This window comes from Ochotona princeps, chromosome 15, assembly GCF_030435755.1.
Source record: "Ochotona princeps isolate mOchPri1 chromosome 15, mOchPri1.hap1, whole genome shotgun sequence".
Classification (NCBI taxonomy): domain Eukaryota; kingdom Metazoa; phylum Chordata; class Mammalia; order Lagomorpha; family Ochotonidae; genus Ochotona; species Ochotona princeps.
In genome coordinates this window covers 50,861,559-50,870,481 of record NC_080846.1, presented here as the reverse complement: position 1 = coordinate 50,870,481, position 8,923 = coordinate 50,861,559, and the positions used below count along the sequence as shown (strand labels likewise).

General features: G+C 51.1%; 1 pseudogene; it reads right to left on the bottom strand.

Annotated features, from left to right (window-relative positions):
• Positions 1–5,129: 5,129 nt before the first annotated feature.
• Positions 5,130–5,623, bottom strand: LOC101535027 (small ribosomal subunit protein uS13-like; annotated as a pseudogene).
• Between the last annotated feature and the right edge of the window lie 3,300 nt (positions 5,624–8,923).

Here is an 8,923-nt window from a genome sequence, read left to right as displayed (position 1 = left end):
GGACTCCTGGGTGGCGTCACATTTTCCACACTGAAATTACTCTGCTCTATCCTTGCAGCCACCCTGGGGGCACAGGTGTCCTCCCTCCTTCACAAGCAACGGCACTTTTTGTAGTACCCAGAGTGAGGTGAAGGAGAGGGAGAGAAAAGGAGGTGCAGACAAGCCTCCCCCCTTCACCCCATAGGTGGGTCCCTACCTGCACAGTGTCCTGTCTACTGTTGACTGCCCAATTCCCTTCCCCGCTGCCCTCAGCAGCCCTCAGTCAATGGTGTGAGAGGGGTGCAGGCCAGGGAGTTGGACCCAGGCATCCAAGCTGGGGTGGGCTGTCCCCTGCTGTTGTGGCAAGGGATCCCGCCAGAAGGCTGTGAAGTTAACCCCTTTTTCCCAGCTCTGGTGGCGGCTAGTAGAAAGAGGGTGGGCCCAGCTGTGGTTTGGGAATGTGGCCCTAATCCCCCTTTCCTCCCCCACACCCCCTCCTGGCACATCTGTACTTGGTTTACACTGAATGAGTCTCCTGTCCTCCCTTGTGAACCAGGCGAGGGCACAGCTGGCTCCCTCCCTGGCAGGGCGTTCTGACACAGACCCAGGCACCACCCCAATGACGCTCACCTCTCTCAACTCTTCCCTCTCCTCCCAAGAGGGGCTCAGTGACTGGTCCCTGAGACTGAGAGAGCTGGGGGCTCCGGAACTCTGCAGCTGGAGGTGCAGATGGGCACTGGGAAGCTAGGGGACAAGACACTTGGGAACAGCCTCCAAGTGTGCAGAATTGCATCTGTCCCTGCCCTTGGCTTTGTTGTGGTGGTCCTACTCAGTTTGCCTCTGTCTCTGGTGGGCATTTATCCATCCATCCGTCATGATAACTGGAGCTCCTCCCTTCTGGGGGCTTCCTCAGTTCTATCCACGGACCACAGCCGGGGGCAATGCCCACAAAGATTGGGCCCACACAAATCCCACTTCTAGGGAGGACTGCCTCCGCCTGCACCCCAACTACTGTGGACTGCCCCTCCTCAGGACCCAATCAATCCGTAAATTCTGTTCATGGCAGGAGATGGGGCAGGGAGAGGATGGGAGGTGGCAGGGAAGAGGACCACGCCTCCTCTTGTGGTTCAGCCAGCTATCTGGCTGGATTCCAGGAAGGTGCTTGGGAAGAGGCCTTCCAAACTCTACAAACTGGGTGGAGGGTGCCCTCTCTTTCCCTTGGGTCCCCCTGGTTTCACAGGCTTTGCTGTTTGTGGCTGCTCCTCTCTGTCACCCTGGCAACTTGGAGAAATGATATCTTGGGGGCCCTAAGACGACCTACCAGGCTGGCTTCCTTGGCTCCCCTCACAGAGTAGGGCAAACAAAGAGGAGAGGGTGGCAAGGGAAAGGCTGCAGACAAGCAGCCCACCTGCCTTTATTTTGCCATGTTGCCCCTCTCCCCACTGGCGGCAGTAGGGCAAAGACTTCATCATCATTTTTTCCCCATGCCCGATGTTGGGCTGCAAGGTTGGTGCTGCACTCAGAGCTGTCTGGCAGATGTCTGTTGGGGCGTGGGGGAAGCTACCTTACAGCCCCCAAGGACATCATTAGGGCATGGGAGTGCTGTCGGGGCTTGGAGACCAGAGCACCCAGGGAGAGACTGATGAAAACATGTTTTGTACAGCACGTGTGTCATCTCCTTTCCCCTCTTCTTATCCTTCTCCCTCCTCCTCCCCCTAGACCCGCCTTGTGCCCAGGCTGGTGCCAGTCCTGCCCCCGGTGCTTGCTCAATTCTGCCTCTTGAAGCAGGCCTGCTCCTCTGCTGCTTGCCAGCCTCTTGGCTCCTGTTGTGAGCTCCTGTGTGTGGAAGGTCTTTGCCAGTGCCGGCGCTGCCTAGATCCCCACACATGATGAGGCCTTGGTCTGGAGACACACAGCATTGTGGGACTAGCTCCAACTAGCTCAAGGAATCTGCTCCTTGGATAGGCACGTGTTTTCATTAAGCACCCCACTACGTGACCAGCAGCATTCAGCTGAGCCCTGGCGATGTCCAGGGATGACGTATGTCTTCAGGGGTTCACTGTCTAATGGGGGAATCACATGTTCATCCAACAGCTCACAACATTACAAGCAGAATTATCAGCAGAGAGGTGGGAGACACTATGGCAATTTCCCTCAGTTTGGTGGGTCGGGAGAAACTGAGGGTAGAGCAGAGAGAAGGCACTAAGAGGGCATGTGCAAAGGCCCGGGGGAAGAGGGGGTTGGCGAGGTTCTGATTCTGAACTGCCCTGCTCCTCCAGAAAGAAGTGGAACCTCCCATTCCTGCACCCCGGAGTGTAGACTTTAGGGTGCCACAGGGAGGGGCCTGAGCACTTCCTAATGGGACCCCCTGGTGATTGCCCTGGAATGATTGTGCTCGCTCCTTCCTACAGATAGGGAACCCAGTGAGGTCCAGGGAGGAAAGAGGGAGTCCTGGTGCTCCAGCATGTGATTAACATACTTACAGAGAGCAAAGCCGGCTGGACAAATCCTCTGGGGTGAGGGATTTCTGCATGTGCCCAGCCGGGGCCTCAGCACTGTGAGCCTGCTCTACCCTGTGTGCGTGCATGCGGATGCCCTCCCCCTCCGGATCCAGCCCTGACCTGTCCCACTCCCTGGAGCGAGCACGCCTACATCTGCAGTTGCCTGGAGTGTGTGGCTAGGGGAGTGCTCCAGGTGTCTGCCAGCCAAGGTATGGGTGGGTGGAGCCATAGCTGTCTGTTTTGCATGAGCCTCCTTCCAGGATCCAGCTTGGAGGGGGTGGGGTTGGGTGGAGGGCTCTCCCTGTCCAGGGGGTAGCTTTCTCCTGCCCAGATACCAAAGTTCCAAGATGCTTCCTTTCTGAAGAAGACAAGGAATTGAGACTCTCCTGGAGAAGGAAACAGGCCTCTGCAGCCTCACCTCCTCTGGAGCTGCGAAAGAGGTCATGGGACCAATGGGTTTACGTTCCAGCCCTTCTCTGACCCACTTTTCCTCCTGGTGCCCACATCCCCCTGGGGCCAGGGTATTGGGTTGGGCCAGCCTGGCACCCCCAACGCCCACATCTGGGACTTCCCCCAGATGGAAACTCCCAGAACCTGGGTATCCTGCCTCCACTGCCAACTCTCACAACTGCCTAGGTTCTGTTTAGTTGCAATTGGGTCTTCCTGTCTGCCAACTCTTGGCCAAACTATACCTCCTGCCTCAGCCCTAAGGGACCCCAACGAGGGGGCTGACCCTTTGAGGCTGTCTTTGATGTCTGCCTGCCCCTTCTGGAAGACTCCTTTGGTGGGGAGGGAAATAAGGAGCTAGGGCTAGGGGGGCTGTTGGGAGGCTATTGTAGATTGAGCACCTACTATGCACCAGGTGTCATGCTAGGCATATACCTTATCTCACTGAAGCCACAGCCGAGGGAAGTCCAGAGAGCTAGCAATTCTATTCTCCCTTTTCCAGAGGGGATAGTGGAGAACCAGAGAGGTGAAGGGACTTGCCCACTCTCACATAGCTAGGAAGCAGTAGAGTTTCAAATGGGAATCCAGATTTTGGTGGTTCTGAATTTTTCTTCAACAGAGCACAGACATCCTCCCCTCCTGTAGCTGCCCACCTCTCCATGGGCTGAGAAGCCTGGGCAGTTCAGCTCAAGCCAACTCAGCAGACAGCAACAGAGCAGTCTCTGTGACGTGCAGGGGAACTCAGAGTTGCCAGAACTGAAGAGCAGGCCACTGCCCCTGAGGTCTGCTTGGAAGGTGGGGCTGTTGACATCAGCACGGGGACCTGAACAGGTGGTCAGGAGCAGAGAAAAAAGCAGTACTCTTTCTTTTTTTAAGATTTTTTTTTTTATTATTGGAAAGTCAGATATACAGAGAGGAGGAGAGACAGGGAGGAATATCTTCCATCTGATGATTCACTCCCCAAGTGACTGCAATGGCTGGAGCTGAGCCAATCCGAAGCCAGGAGCCAGGAGCTTCTTCTGGGTCTCCCATGTGGGTACAGGGTCCCAAGGTTTTGGGTCTTCCTCGACTGCTTTCCCAGGCCACAAGCAGGGAGCTGGATGGGAAGCAGAGCTGCCAGGGACTAGAACCGGTAGCCATATGGGATCCCAGGCGTGCAAGGTGAAGACTTTAACCACTACTCCACCGCTCCAAGCCCAAGAAGTAGTACTCTTATTTCATTCTTCTGTACAGGACATATAAAGATACTGTAGACAGCATATGGAATGTGCTGGAATAAAGTAAATATCTACTTAACTGTCATCCAGGCCAGAAATGAAAGTTCCTGCACCCCTTCTAGAGTTTCCCATGTGTTGCTTCCAAATTCTCTTCCTGCCCTAAGAAGTAAACTATCATCTGTTTATTATCATAAACAAGGAAAGTCCTCTTTATTTAATAGATTTTGTTCATTTATTTATTTGCATTCATTTGAAAGGTAGTGATATGGAACAAGAGAGACCCAGATATTGCCCAAATACGCTCAGCAGCTGGGACCGGGCGAGGCCAAGCAGGGAGTCCAGAACTCAATCCAGGTCTCCCACTTTCCTCAATCCAGGAATCCAACCGCTTGATTCTGTTACCTTCTGCCTTCCAAGGTACACATGAGCAGGAACACTGAAGCAGAAGTGGAGCTAGGAGGCCAGTGGTGTTGTGTAGTGGGTTAAGTCTGTGATATCAACATCCCATATGGGCACCAGCTGGAGGTATGGCTGCTCCATTTCCAGTCCAGTTTCTTGCTGATGTGCCTGGAAAAGTGGTGAAAGATGGCCCAAGTCTCCGAGCCCCTGAACTCAAGTGGGAGACCCAGAGGTTCCTGGATCCTGGCTTCCACTTGGCATAGCCGTAGTCATTGCACCCATTTGGGAAGTAAAGTAGCAAAAGGAAGATCTTTGTTTCTTCCTCTCTGTAATTCTGCCTTTCAAATAGTTTGAAAGCTGAGCCAAACTGAAGCCAGGAGCTAGGAGATTCCTCGGGGTCTCCCACATGGGTACAGGATACAAAGGCTTTGGGTCATTCTCTGCTGCTTTTCCAAGTGATAAGCAGGAAGTGGGATGGGAAGTGGAACAGCTGGGACACAAATGGGATGCTGGTGCTTGAAAGTGGAAGATTAGCCTGTGGAGCCATGGTACCAGCCTCAATAAATAAATATATTTTTTTCACGGTATATAAACTATTTGTTAACAGAAAAGTCCTGCCGACTCATTTCTTCTTGGACACACCCACAGTGCAGCCCTGGTGCCCAGTGGTCTTGGTGTGCTGGCCTCGAACACGGAGGCCCCAGAAGTGGCGCAGCCCTCTATGTGCCCGGATCTTCTTCAGCCGCTCCAGGTCCTCACCGAGCTTGTTATCCAGGCCATTGGCCAGAACCTGACTGTATTTGCCATCCTTCACATCCTTCTGTCTGTTCAAGAACCAGTCGGGGATCTTGTACTGTCTGGGATTCTGCATAATGGTGATTACCCGCTCCACCTCACCCTCAGTGAGTTCTCCTGCCCTCTTGGTGAGGTCAATGTCTGCTTTTCTCAGCACCACGTGGGCGTGCCTTCGCCCCACACCCTTAATGGCCTTATGGCAAAGGCTATTTTATGCCGCCCATCGATATTCCTGTAGAGGACTCGCAAGATGTGCTGAAACTTCTCAGGGATCACTAGAGACATGGCAGTGGTAAAGGCGGCAACATGCAGGCCTCCTGTCAAAGAAGAAATATATATTTTTTAATTTTTTATTCATTTTTATTGGAAAGGCAGATTTATAGAGAGGCAGAGACAGAGAGAGATCTTCCATCTGTTGTTTTACTCCCCAAGTGGCCACAGTGGCCAGAACTGAGCCAGGAGTCAGGAGCCAGTACCACTTTAGAGATTAGCCAGTTGAGCCATTGCACTGGGCCTATAAATAAATCTCTCTTTTTTTAAGATTCGTTTATTTTTATTGGAAAGTCAGATATACAGAGAGGAGGAGAGACACAGCGGAAGATCTTCCATCCGATGATTCACTCCCCTAGTGACTGCAATGGGCCGGTGCAGCGCCAATCCGAAGCCAGGAGCCAGGAATTTCCTCCAGGTCTCCCACATGGGTGCAGGGTCCCAAGGCTTTGGGCCATTCTCAACTGCTTTCCCAGGCCACAGGCAGGGAGCTGGATGGGAAGGGAGCAGCTGGGATTAGAACTGGCATCCTATGCGATCCTGGTGCATTCAAGGTGAGGACTTTAGCTGTTAGGCCACCACGCCGGGCCATAAATAAATCTTTTTTTTTTTTTAAAGATGTACTTATTTTATTACAAAGTCAGATATACAGAGAGGAGCAGAGATAGAGAGGAAGATCTTCCGTCCAGTGATTCATTCCCCAAGTGAGCCGCAACGGGCCGGTGCTGTGCCGATCCGAAGCCGGGAGACAGGAACCTCTTCCAGGTCTCCCACGCGGGTGCAGGGTCCCAATGCATTGGGCCATCCTTGACTGCTTTCCCAGGCCACAAGCAGGGAGCTGGATGGGAAGTGGAGCTGCCAGGATTAGAACCGGCGCCCATATGGGACCCCAGGGCGTTCAAGGCGAGGACTTTAGCTGCTAGGCCACGCCGCCGGGCCCCATAAATAAATCTTTAATACTACTACTACTAATAATAATAATAATAGTAAAAGTGGAGCCAGAACTTGAACCCAAGCACTGTGACATGAAATGTGTTTGTTCCATGTAGTGTCCTAGCCACTACACCAAATGCTTACCCCTTCTATGCTCTGTTTTATAGATTTAGCATTTATGTGTGTGTCCCTAAGTAATATCACCCAGTTTTGCCTGGAAAAGCAGTAGTGGATGGCACAAGTACATGGGTTCTGTACCCATGTTAGAGAGCCAGAAGAAGGTCCTGGCCCTTGACTTTAAACTGGCCCAATATTGGCCATGGAAGCAATTTGGGGAGTAAGCTAATAGATAGAGGATCTTTCTTTGTCTCTCCTCTCTGTATGACTCTGCCTATCAAAAATAAACAAATACAAAAAAAAAAAAAAAGTAAAGACTTTCCACTCTTTCCTTCCACGTGGGTGGCAGGGGCCCAAGCCTCTGAACCATCATCTGCTGTCTCCAAGGGCTGCCAGAACCCCACTTGGTACTCTTGATATGGGTTATGGCCACCCTGCAGTTTTACACACTGCACCGGGCCCAGGGCTATGGCTCATGGTTAAATCCTCCCCTCACAAGGCAGGGATCCCAGAGGGGCGCTGATTTGATTCCTGGCTGTTCTACTTCCCATTCAGATCCCTGCTTGTGGCCTGGGAAAGCAGCCAAGATTGGCCCAAAGCCTTGAGACCCTGCATCCATGGTGGAGACCTGGAAGAAGCTCCTGGCTCCTGGCTTTGGATCAGCTCCAGCACCAGCCATTGAGGCCGTGTGGGAGTGAATCAGCAGATGGAAGATCTTTCTGTCTGTCTTTCCTTCTCTCTGTAAATCTTATCTGCCTTTCTGGTAAAAATAAATAAATCTTTAAAAAAACAAACAGGGGTTGGGAGGGTGGGTGTGGCTTCTCCCTTCATCTCTCTCCTTTCCCCAGACACAGGAAGGAAAAAAGAGAATGTGGAAACATTGGTCTTACCCACTTTCCTGTAGTCCTTGATACTTTGAGCCCTAATCAACTATGTAAAGATCATCAAAATTAAAAAATGGTAATAAAAACATATTAGTTTAGAAGTTAAAAAAAAAATAGTCCATTTGGTAGCATAGTGGCTAAAGTCTTCACCTTGCATGACCTGGCATCCCAATGAGCGCCGGTGCATAATCCAGCTGCTCCACTTCCCTTCCAGCTCCTTGTTTGTGGCCTGGGAAAACAATAGAGGATGCCACAAAGTTTTGGGACTTTGTACCTTTATGGGAAAGTTGGAAGAAGCTCCTGGCTCCTGGCTTTGGTTCGGTTCAGCTCTAGCTGTTGCGGCCACTTGAGGAGTAAACCAGCAGTTGCAAGATCTGTCTGCATCTCCTTCTCTCTGCATATTGCCTTTACAATGAAACCAAAATAAATCTTAAAAAAAAAACAAAAACTGGGCCCGGCATGGTAGCCTAGCGGTTAAAGTCCTCACCTTGCATGCACCAGGATCCCATATGGGCATCAGTTCTAGTCCCTGGCAGCTCCACTTCCCATCCAGCTCCCTGCTTGTGGCCTGGGAAAGCAGTCAAGGATGGGCCAAAGCCTTGGGACCCTGCACCTGTGTGGGAGACCCGGAAGAAGCTTCTGGCTTCAGATTGGCACGGCACTGGCCGTTGCAGTCACTTGGGGAGTGAATCATCAGATGGAAGATCTTTCTCTCTGTCTCTTCTCCTCTCTCTATATATCTGATTTTGCAATAAAAATAAATAAATCTTAAAAAAAAAAAAACTACCACAATACTTACCTTCAAAGTTCTCTTCATTGCTATTTTAGAAAATTTTTTATGACTGTAAATTATTGAGGGAAGTTAGTGATAACTTGAGAATTACACTTGTTCAAATCAAAAATAAAAAAGTTCTTGTAGGATCTATAACTCAGTGTCAAACTGTACATGTAGGCTGTTTTTATCAGATAATGTCAAACTATTTTCCAAAATGATTGTACCAATTACACAAGCAGCCAAACATTCTAAGTGGAGACTGGTGTGGATACAGAAGATCCTTGTGCTTGCTTTTTTTTTTTTAAAAAATTATTTATTCTTATTACAAAGTCAGATATACAGAGAGGAGGAAAGATAGAGAGGAAGATCTTCTGTCCAATGAATCACTCCCCAAGTGACTGCATCAGCCAGTGCTGCGCTGATCTGGAGCCAGGAGCCAGGAACCTCTTCCGGGTCTCCCACACAGGTGCAGAGTCCCAAGGCTCTGGGGCCATTTTCGACTGCTTTCTGAGGCCACAGGCAGGGAGCTGGATTGGAAGTGGAGCCGCTGGGACTAGAACCGGCACCCATATGGGATCCCAGGCGTTCAAGGTGAGGACTTCAGCC